The sequence below is a fragment of the Protopterus annectens genome, chromosome 7.part0 (genome assembly GCF_019279795.1).
Source record: "Protopterus annectens isolate FY-2018-M chromosome 7.part0, PAN1.0, whole genome shotgun sequence".
Lineage (NCBI taxonomy): Eukaryota > Metazoa > Chordata > Ceratodontiformes > Protopteridae > Protopterus > Protopterus annectens.
In genome coordinates this window covers 610329879-610342378 of record NC_056739.1, presented here as the reverse complement: position 1 = coordinate 610342378, position 12500 = coordinate 610329879, and positions in this window count along the sequence as shown.

The window sequence follows — 12500 nt, the reverse complement described above, 5'->3', positions numbered from 1 at the left end:
GCTTTGCTGAGAGCTCTTTTCTGAAACTGAGCACAGTATGATTAGACAGACAATGCAGCAGAGCAGACATAAGCATTTCATCCCTTAATGAAAAAGGTTTTATTTTCAGCACTATTATTGTTGAAGCATCATTCTGTGTTCTGACAGCATCTGAGTGTTGTGATGTGGATAATGTCAAAGGTTTATTCTCTTTGCTCTTATGATAAATAGAGTACTTTATGAATTGGTTGTTATTTGCAGCTCTTTAGGAGAATAATGAAACAAAAGTGGCCCATTTATCATAAGCAAGAAACATGTATCTATCCATGTGAATTAATTAGCTGTCCCTGACCAAACATTCACCACCTCTTTTAATAATAAACAGAGTATTGAGTAGTTCAGGGTCTCAGGTTTCCATTAGTATGTTTTTTCTAGCAAGCTAAATTGAATGTTTTTGCCTTGCTGAAGACGTAAAGGACATATTTAAGTCTGTTTGCAGGGTTCATAATATTATTTGACTTCAGGTTTTGAGAATGATTAGTTTGCATTGGCTGGTGTCATCTGAACAGTAAATGATGGTGTTTCACTGGCCATTACCTATGCATGACCACTGGAACTTTGATAGCCGTCAGCTGTTGCTCAATTTATTGTGGGAAAAGTGTTTATTGCTTTTGGCACATTTAATTTCCTGTACTGTAACCAAACATCTGTGACACATGTCATTTGCTTTTCCTGCATTGTAACCTAGAACCTACGACAGATGTCTGAGAATGGATGCAAAAGTTGTTTAGACAACTAGAAAATACCAGTGGCTGGTGAGAGGTACACATTCTGTGGCAGTATTTCCAAAGAGGTGCAATCCTTCTCTGTAATAAGAATGGCCCTGTGGCATTTACGATCATGTTATTCTTAGTTCGTGGTGCATAATATTGTTTGTGGCACAGGTTATAGTTTTAAGTGTGTGACCACCACCTTCTTTCTCTTCTGTGAAGATTCCATATATGCTTGTTTGCACGTTACTTCAGAGGGTGCTGATGCTTTTGTACATTATTCCAGAGATGGTTAGTTCAGTAAATAGTTGACTCGGGGACATGGCTGAACTGTAATGGTAATACGGACATTAACCAGAACCCAGCAAATGGAAATCAGCTATGTAAATAGGGGTTAATAGGTGAATCACCCACCTCGTATGAAACCTTTCAGTGGCCATATCCCCACCCTTCAGACATTTGAACACACACACAAATTAGTGAATAGTGCAGTGGTAGAGGTATTGGCTATTGCCATTTTTAAAGCGGGGGGGGGCTATACTGTACCTTAATTGATCATTATGAGAGCATAAGGGGTGCCAGATAAAAATTCAGTACATAAGTGATCACCACTTAAAATTTCGTTACAAAGTGTAGCCCATTTAGTTTATATAAAAAGTTGAATATCGTGGTATCCATGAGTATTCTATTTACTCTGTGGTCCCGTAATCTCAGAGGTACTTTTTGTAAGAAATGATTTTGCAGGTGTGTAGTGTGTGAGGCTATCCTGCAAAAACAATTTTTTGTACGTATTAGAGCAAGTTTCAGATTTAAGTGCATTAAATAATTGAAACACTTAGATTTATGGCTACATTTTTCAGTGTTGCTCACTTAAGTACTCACTTTATGTCATGTTGTTTGAGAAGTAACCCACCGTATATTCATCAGTAGCGTCAAAAGTTTACCTAATGTGTGTTACTAATATGTCATTTCACAGTCTCGGTGCTGCATGGTTTGACTTTGAGAAACCATGTTGCTTATAAGCTCAAGTATGTACAGCTGACCAAAGTAAGTGATAGCTTATATTGAAGACAGTAACCCGAGTTTCTGAACGAGAGACTTTAAAATATCCCTTGCAACAAAGGTAAACTTTGCAAAGGAAAATAAGTAACAAAGTAACTACATATGGGGTTATTTGCTAAAATCAATCAAGTGCCCACAGCTAATAAATACCTTGTGTTTTACAATTAAGGGAATATAGTCATTTTGAATTATCTCAGCACAAACAGCATCATTGGAGTGTTCCTGGAGTCCCTTTCTAGTTTTAGAGTTAGCATTTACAAAGAGAGACATTCCTGCACCTTTGGACATGTCGCAGCTGGACATAATATGAATGTGAGCAGACACTTCCACACCCTAGCCCCAGGTATGCAGCATCTTAAAGAAGTGTATTTGCCATTAGCTCAGGTTTCAAGCCTGGGGCAGGATGCTTTTGTCACCCGTGAAGAGCTCAGTCTTTTCATCATTGCAAGCTACCATAACTGTACACAGGAGTGCTCAGACTGGTTGTGTATTGGAGAGATTCTGATATCCTTATTAAAGGGACTGATTTATGAGCTAGGGCTAAAAGGGTCACGGATGAGTGCAGTCTCTCATGTGATAAAGCTTTGTCATTTGGGATTTAATAATTGAGCTGTCCAGAGCAAGTTGATTTGAATCCCTGAACAATTTTGAGTTGATGCACTTGCATGCGCACGTGTGCGTGAGTGTGTGTATTTTTTGGTGTGGAGCAGCTGTGGAATAAATAGAGGAAGTCAAGCAGATTGCAAAGCCCTGTTTAGATGTGGGTGTCGCTTCACATTAATTAACCCCTCATCATAGCTGTCCTTTAGTTTAACTCACTGCTGGACAGACCAAGCTATTAGTTTACCAATCTCACCTCCTGTCTATGTTTTAGAAGAACATTTTTAAAAAATAACCAATAATGCATGTGTCTCTCACAGACACATTCACCAGGGCACACACCATACAAACATACTACTCCAGTAGCGAATTAAGTAAGGTCTGCTGGTTTAATATCATCTGGATTGTAAGGAAGGGGAGCTCTGAGATAAAACAAGGTAAATCAGTAAATAAAAAAAAAAATAGCAAATGATGTAAGGCCATTCTGTAGGTGTAGTAGGATAGTGGAACAGACTTGGACTGGAGGCACTTGCTGATAGTCAGCAGGCAACCAGCAGGCAGTTTAGCGGTGTCAGGTGCAGAGTAGCCTGAGCAGGGAATGGTGTAATGTCTGGTTTAAATACTCACTTTATCTCCTGCTGGTCTGATCAGGTGTTCCAGTTACATCACACACACACACGCACACACATATGTTGCACTCATTAAGCAACATTAAAATCCATTTGAGACTGAGGTGTGATTCGATCGTTCCCACCACATACTGGAAGAGAAAGGTTAACTGTACAACAGATTCTTAAATCTTGTGAGTGGCCTTACTTACACCAAGGTGTAGCTGTTTCTGAACCTGTCATTAGTGTCACAGAAGTATCCTTTGCTTCTTCACCAAATCCTTGGTACTTAATTTTTTTTAAACACTATATATTAAAAAATAGCAGGTGCTTCTGGTTGTCATCTTACATTACAGGATCATGTTATGATGCCGTATATCTCATATCACGCACTTTTTTTTAAACACTATATATTAAAAAATAGCAGGCGCTTCTGGTTGTCATCTTACATTACAGGATCATGTTATGATGCCGTATATCTCATATCACGCACTTTTTTGCTTTCATTCTTAAAAGTTTTAAAACATAATTCATTCATGGATTACCTGATTAATGCAGTTCAGGATCATGGAGGAACTTGAACCAAAGTGGGTAAAAGGCACAGAAGCTCATCCTGAATGGTATACCAACTCATGCAAGAGAGACAAACACACTTGCTCTGACATGATGTGTATACCTAGAGACAACGTAGGGAATTATCAGTTCAGCTGCAGCATGCATGTTTTGGAGAAGGTTGAGGAAACCACAGCACCTAGCAAAAGCTCATGTGGACACAGAAGGGATTTGCAGACTATAGAAGTTATACCAGCCAAGAATCCAACTGGAGAACCAAGAACTGAGAGTCAGTAATACTGACTGTTGCACTATGTTACCATCATTCATAAATTATCAACATTTATTTTACTTAATACATTTTGAATAATGTAAAACCCTGAGTGTGGCCCAGGCAACTTTAGTTTAGTTGAAGGCCTGGCACTGGTAAGAGTGAAGGGATGACTGATATGGCATTGCCAACTCACCTCTGTTCCAGGACAGAGAGTATTGGGGTATGTGACTAGGTTGCATGATCTCATGTTAGATTCCCCAGTGGAGACTGGAGACCACATGGTAACACTGGGTTCTAGGGGGACAGCTCTGTCTTGAGGAATTTTTTCACTTGTGGAAGTGAGTTACATACCTGTTTTGACATTCATTGCATGCCAAACCCTGGAAAATATTAGTGGGCACATGCAATATAAGAAAAAAACCTGGTGGCTGTCTAAACGATGACCACATTTTGATTGACTATTGTTCCTGGTGCATGGAAAATTAACAAGCCTGGAAGGGAACTGATGGTATGCATCCCAGACTGGGACTGAAATTAGTCATTTTTGATAAACACCGTACCCCAGTAAACAGAAATAAATAAATAAACCACAATGAAGGTCAGCATGAACAAAGGCCAAGGAACTGCACTGGATAAGGCATTAGTGGTCAATGATTACCATTTAACCAACCATGAAGTCCATTTTGATATATTGGATCCTGAGTACATGAACATACATCTTTGTCTTTGTGGCACATGTAGACACCTGCGTACAGTTGTAAGGCATTCAGCATCCTACTTTGTTAGTGCTGAGATCTCACTAGACCTTCTTATTCTACTCTTTCAGAGCTTTTACCAGATCTTCACTCTGGGATGGAAAGGGGACATTGTGAAATTCTTTTTATGTTCAATTGCGAAGGCATAAAGTGGGCAATGAACCTGGTCACTTAGTCTCCAAACAAGTAATCACAGTGCTTTTCTTGTACAGAAGTTGCAGGCTATTTCCTTCTTAAAACTTACTGCAGTGGTTCAAATTACTTCTATTGATTACAGTTCAAGGAACCAAATTCAACTTTTTGGGAGTTTTAAGGCAATTTTTTTCTTGTCTTATAACATGATTTTTCATTTGTCAGACAGTATGAGGTCCAGAACATGGCACATTTGCCTTTGATGCAGATAGGTCAAAAGAGTCATGGATGCTGTCTTCACAGTAAATGCTTGAGATACATATTAGTCTACTGAGCATACAGGTGCTACAGTCCCGAAGTATAATCATTTACACAACAGGCTAAACTGTGACACCCCACCCCCACCGCTCCACTTCTGAGAAGGATGAAGCTCGGACTACGATCCAAGCAAACCATGTTCGATAAGTGGCCCAGGTACTAGAACAGCTGGGGAGGGGGTAAGGATGAGTGACTTGTATCAGAGTGTGCATCCCTGGATGGAGGAGTGTGGGGTTTTGCTCACAAATGGTCACTTCCTGGTGGATACCAGTAGGTACAACCTGGTTGCAAAGCAGACTGCCGATTTGTTTGGTACCAGGGGAGGCTTGAGTAGGAGTAAAGATGTTCTGCTTATGCTCAGCCTGAGGGCTTACCCACTCCTTGAGTATCTTATAATGCCCTCCTACCTGCCTATCTGCTCTTGTCATTGGAAGTCTGGGGAGTTGATCTCTCTCATGTAGACGTTTTCTGTTTGAATGGGGGGGGGGGCTGCCTGTTGTAAGAGATATGGCAGGATTTTGTTCGCCCTACAAGAGGGAAACAAATGACTTAATGGTGTTGTCAGCAGTGGAGAGCAGGTGGCCCCCCAAAAATTGTGTCCCCTTCTGCCTGATCTGCTGGTAGATATTCTAAAATGTGAACAGTGATGGACCATTTACCTGTACATAGTCATTGTAAAACAAGCATTAATCAGTAGAAATAGGCTAACCATAAAAACAAGACTAGATAACAAAAGTCCTGTGGCTGTGATTACTAAAAAAGAAAGCTACATCTCTTGTGTTCACCATAACAGTAAGAAGACAATACAACTTATACAGCAACATACTTAAAATCTACCCCCCTCCCCCACCATGCACACAAATTACAAGCACAGCAAAACAGAATTAAAAAAAAATTAAAAATAATTTTAACTCCCATTCATTTATCAAGAATCTGCAAGCATCCTAATGTACACACTCCTGACTTAAAAATTGGCAGCAGGTGCACTTAATCTAATGTACTGTCCAAGAGGCTTCATGTACATGACCTACGACTTCACTGTACCTTAGAAAGCCGCTCTTGGCATTTCAAGATGGTGAGAAGAGATGGCATAGAAATAAGTTCCAAAATACCTATTGCTTTTTTAGTAATGATATTGTAGAATAACAGTAATTCATGTATGATTGTAAGTTTTGCTTGGTTCCCTATTGCTTGATTTTCATTTTGGTCACTTGGGCTTCATTCTTCTAGCCAGACATGTTAGGTATGCATAAAATAAGCATTGCTCACACCCATAAATTAGTTTTCTCCTCTTCAGTTTAAATACCACCCTGGACTCCCTTGTGAAAAAAAAAACATAGTCTCAGTGATGTCTATCTGGTCAACAAATTGCAGTAAGTAAGTGAATCAGAAGCAGAAGATTTTACTATGATGTGTACTCAAGAGGTAGGTAGAACCTTTCAGTACAAGTTTAAGGTGCCCTTTCACAAGACATGTTTTAAAATGTTGAGCTCCCATTTTCAAGGCATGCATGCCTCTGTTGTGTCCCATTCATATCATCCCCATGCATACCTCCTGAATTACCAGGTTTTATTACCAGTTTTTCAGTTTGTCATTCTTAGTAACATGTCATTAGAAAGCTTCCTTGCTCAGTGCCTAAAAATGTTAAACCACCAGGGAGTACCTACCTGTGATCACTAGATCTAAAGTTAAAGTCACCTCAAGAGCTATGTTTTCATCCTAGAACAGGATTTCATCCTTGACAAATGTTGTAGGTGCCCTAGGTTTAGTCTTATGACCATTGCACGGACAGGAACTTGATGCCTTTTAAGTGCCTAGCCCAGAGCAAGAACAGTAGATGGAAGGATAACCAAGAAGACTTATCTAACGATCTCAAGCTTGGAGTACATGAGGGAAGAGACTTTGGGTCTGCATCCACTTCATGGTACATTTCACTCACTGTAGCCTTTTTTTAAACATCTTTATTAAAACATCACTTAAGACAGGGCCAGATTCAATAAAGCCTACACTAAGTGTACATGATATGGATTCAACAACATCCCTACCACTTTATTTTGCTTTCTAGTCATTCAGAAAGATTACACAAATCTACATGTAGTCTACATTTTGTGGTAACCTTTATGAATCCCTGTCAGTATTTAAAGTTGCAAGAAAATCAGTAGGAAAACTAAAATTAGGAGGAAGAAGTGAGTTATGCCTGAGTTGTCAGTTCACTCAGAACGGTGTACACTTAGTGTAGGCATTATTGAATCCCAGGGACAGGCGCACACACATTAATAGAAAAGAAAACAAGTCAAATTACCATTTTTCCACTTAGACACATTATACATTACATTTCTTTATGACAACTGTCTTTCAGTCCAAATTTACATAAATCAATCTACTCCTTCCTTCCCTCCTCCTGAAAAATGTTCTCTATGTATTGTTCCCACAAATTTCATTAATTTTCTCTTCTTTCCTTTCCTTCCCTTTCCAAAAGATCCCATTTCCAGTCCTTTTATTTCTTTTACAACATTCAGTACTTAAGATACAGTTGATTTTGATTTCCATTTGGTTTAGATTCTGATTTCCATTTTCTAGTAATTGTTTGTTTGGCAGCCAGTGGAATTAGACCTAATAAGGCGTTACTGTATCTAGGCAATTCAGATCCTGTGTCCCAGCTGAAAAGAATAATTTACTTACTTAGTCAGTTGCTTCTCCAATATTTCTGAGAGAGTGCTCTGTAGGACATTTTTAAAAGTCTGCTAACTCATTATACACCCAGTAAACATGTTCCCAGTTATCTCTTTCTTCTGCATCACACTTCCAACATTTGCTGTCTACCTGAGGAAACTTCTTTAAAGTCTGCTTAGGATATAAAATACCTATGCGAACACTTCCAAGCAAAAATCCTAAACGTTCTGAGCTTTGTTGCATACTTGGGAGCCATACGTATGTCCTCCCATTGTTTCATTTCCCTTTTCAGTTATGTCTTCCCAATCTTTTCTGATGTCCTCTGATTGATTCCTATAATTATCATGCAATACTGTATATCTGTGACTAATTTTTACTCTTTTTAACAGCAGCTTTTGTTCTAGATTCGATTAAAAAGTCTACCAGAGCAGGTCTTTCACTTAGGAATCCCCATCCCTTTCTCTTTGCCTATACTGGGATATCAATCCCTAATAGGAAAAGCAATCTCTAACGTGCAGTCCAGATTTCTTCTTGGCTTCATCCCACACTTTTAAAACTTTTCCCTCTCTAGTTATTTTCTTCCAATACATTAGTTCCTTTGCCAGTTTTTCCCAGTAATTTCCAGCCTCCTCTTGCCTGTTTTCTGCACCCTAAGTCATCTCTTTTGACAAAATCTCCTTTCTGCTTTCATGTGTTGGCTTATTTCTTAGAATACTTTCTTCAGCTTTATGAGTGTAGTATTCTGGTGGTTATTATTCTCCTTAAAGATATACATCCAAAATCCCACTTTCTCCTTATTTCTTCAATTCCCCCCCCCACTTTATCATTATCTACACTCTGAATTATGACTTTCTGCTTGTGTTATGCATGTGAGCCTTAATTGTGTAGGTCTAAAAATATCCCTTCAAATCAGGTACTCACTGTAGACTTTGATCATTTATCTGTGGGGTCACTGTCCTTTGACTAGAGGTCTTCATTCCACTCCCTATTTGCAGCCAGACACATGATCGAGCTTAGTGGTAACTCCAAGGCGTAACTACCACCTTGCCTTGCACAGCATGGTGAACCGATGCCCTACATGCACACAAAGAGTAGGCTGTCAAGTTCTGGCGGTGTTTTGGGGTCTGACAACCCCCCCCCCCATCACCAAGTTGTTAGGTTAAAACAGTTTCCATATATCCTATTCTCAACCCAGTTTGTGGATAATGTAGATCTTGGACTGTTCCTCAATGGTGGAAGACCTAGAAAAACATTAAAGCTTGTGTATTTTAGACAAGGCTTCCCAAAACCACCAACTTCAGAAAGCGGATACCTCTTTTACTTGTTTTTTATTTATTTCTTTTTGCTTTTGTTCTTAAAATAGCCTTAAAGTATGTCAAGGTTTAGACCTTTGATTAGCTCTTCTAAACAAGGGGAAAGGCTATATGCTCTTGTAATATATCTCTTAATTAACTGTTTATTTATTTTATTTTATTTTGCGGATTTGGCTTCACCTCTGATCCTCTTTTCTTCTTTCCTAAAGGACTTACTTGTCCCTTTATGGAAGGTGAGAGCTGAGAAGGATTCCGTAATTATTTTGGGGGTAGCTAATGGAAATGGGATTTGGAAACATCTGAAATCTCTAAAAGTTCAGCCAGAAGAGTGGATGTCCACCTTTGGCTAATTCTCATATATATATTGGCTAATTCTCATATATATATATATATATATATATATATATATATATATATATATATATATGTAAGGAGTACTACTGCAGCAACAAGCTTTCTACCAGAGCATCTACTATTTTGATGTTATACTCAAACATTTGTAGGTTGCCTCAGTGTTCATGATGTCCAACACTGCAGTCCTTCCTACCCACAGATTTCTTTAATTGTAAATTTCAGGCAGAGCATTTCCTTTCCAAGGCATCGATATTGTCTACCTACATTACACATGTACTTAACCAGAGTGGCAGCAGAAGCAGAATACGGTATCTGGATTTGCTGCAGCTTGGGAATATCTGTGACAATTGGGATTCACGGTAGAAACTGTCCCAACAGTTTTTCTGTTATGCAGTTATGTATCTATCACACCATAAACCTTAATGGCAAAATTTTAGCAGTCATCTGAACCTTCAAAGGACTTGTTTTTACTTTTCAGTCTTGTTTATTAAGAACAACAGTAGGAGCTATAGTTCCACAGTCTTTTCCATGGAGCTAATTCCAACAGGAAACATTTAATTTATAGAATGGGATTAGTAAATTTTAAGTGGATCAGTTTTCATTAAATGGACTACAGCTACCTGCTGAGTTGTGTTCTGTGTTATTTTAGTGGTAAGGGTGATCACTGTTTTGCAGGTGTTTGTGTTTATGCCTGAAACCATATTAGTTGGTAGTCATTTACACATTTAGTGTAATTTTGTTATATGTACAACTGTGCTGGTGCATATTCTCGTATTCCATGTATAGAAAAGCCACATCAAGAGACATCTGCTCCCTCCAGGCATTCATGAGCTGAAAGCAACACTTGAGGTAGGTAAGCTGGTTTGTGTGTGTGTGTGTGTGTGTGTGTGTGTGTGTGTGTGTGTGTGTGTGTGTGTGTGTGTGTGTGTGTGTGTGTGTGTGTGTGTGTGTGTGTGTGTGTGTGTGTGTGTGTGTGTGTGTGATGTGTAGAAAAGGAACTCTGCCTGTTCCAGATTTGTGGAATTGCTTAGTTTTTGCTTATTAATGGGCTGCATATTTTTGGACAAATGGATTTCTTTCCTTAGGTACTGAAAAATTCCTGAACTCTTTTCCAGGTTTTATAATATTTCGGTTATAACTGTACATATTTTTTAATAAACTTGTTTACTTTGTCATCACATCCTTCTGACTGAACCAAGTGTATGTTTGCTTGTTTCATCAGATGTTCTGAAAGCCAAGATATGTCCTTCCCTAGGATTCTGTTGAAATCTGCTTCCTCGGAACAAGAAATAGCTGATGAAGCCTGCTGTTTAGATACTGCAGTTTCATGGTTTACTTTTGAAAAAAAATAGCTGTTTGCTTTGGAGTGTCACAAAGATCACAGATGTTGCTATAGCTTTCCAAAACATTTTTGTGGCCTTTACATGTGTCCAGACAAAGTGTACCACGTTGTTGGTGGCTAAGAACACAGATCCATGTAGGTATGCTGTTAATTATATTTTCAAGTACTTGGTTATGCTGTTGCAGTAAGATGCTATGCACAGTTTTCTCTGAACGTTACTGCTTGACTTTTATAGAGCCTTTGAATATGAGCTTACTGTTTGCGTTAACGTTCCTTATGTGTTTTGGAAGTAGATTTTGCACTTAATTCCTCTCAGTATGTTTCTCTTCCACTCTCCCATTTGGCTGTTGTCCTACTAATTCCGTATGGATTTTGTTTGTCTTTTTGTTTGCTTTAAAAGGTTTTATATTATGGTAATTTGCACTTTGTAAGAGTTGCTGACATATCAGAATGTTTGAAAATGCTGGTTTACAACACACAAAAGAGATAACATTGCAATCATTTGTTGAGGTTTTGTTGTGTGTGCTTACACGTTTGGAAATTTTATTCAGTTTAACTTAGAGTTTTTCTGATTATCTCACATCAGGCTACAAGTGTTCAGTTTTGAAATTCTACCTAACTGTAAAAGTCATTTTTGCACCTGTTAAGTAAAGTTAATGTACATTAGTGAAATATTATGCAGTAACAATGATGTTCTCTACAGAGGTTTTGGAAAGGTAAAAAAAAGTTATGTACTCTGCCCGAGAACTGTTATAACATGGAAGGAAGTACGTTACCTGGGGAACTGTTTTGTGCACATAAAGTTAAAGACAGCTTTGGAGTGTGGACATGATAAGTCTATTGTTGTCTTTTCTAAAATAATTACATTTACCAAGAGGAAACCTAAAGTGCCTCCCACTCTATACACACACACACACACACACACACACACACACACACACACACACACACACACACACACACACACAGGAAGTTAATGGAATTTCTTGAAAGAGTAGAATTCAGCAAAAATACAAACACAGAAAACCCTCAAAAATATTGAAACAGTAAATTGAAAATCCCAGAGGTTTTATAGTACATGCAGGCACTCAGAAAAAGTCAGAAATTCCGCAGCAGAAAAAGATGTTAGTGCTGTATCAGTTTGGTCTGTTTGAAACTCAGTGCTATATTAATGGTAACCCCAAAGCCCTGTCTGATCCATGTAATATTAACAGGTGTGTTAAACTATGCTAGTATTTCAATGTCAGGTTATTTACTTTTTAGTAAGTGTTTTTTGCATGTTAGGAATAGTTTGGAAATGTCTCTGAATTATTTTACTCAGGGCACAGCTACACTAATCAGGCATGTCAACACCAGCCTATCCTCTTCATATAGGAAAGCATGCACAGAACATCAGCACGCCCCAGATCTGTTGTGGGGTGTAATGGGATGCTGAGGGCCACACTCACCTGAGGTGGAGTACTACGCAGTAACAAAGCACATCTTGTATTCAGTTATATTAGTGTGTGCACATTAACCTCAGTAAGTAAGGAAAGCCACACAGAATTAGTGTTTAATATTTTTTCATCGGTGAAATACTAGGCTGGCTGCCTTTAAGGGCCATTTTAAGCCTAGCCAGTAACCCTAGCTCAGAATCAATCCCTCTATCTTTTGCCTATGAAACCGTTTAGCCAAACCCCCCTGTTTATAATATCATATATATCATATCTCTAATAAGTAAGTTCTAGGCTATCTGCCCATTGTGGGCCATTTTAAGTCTAGCCAATTT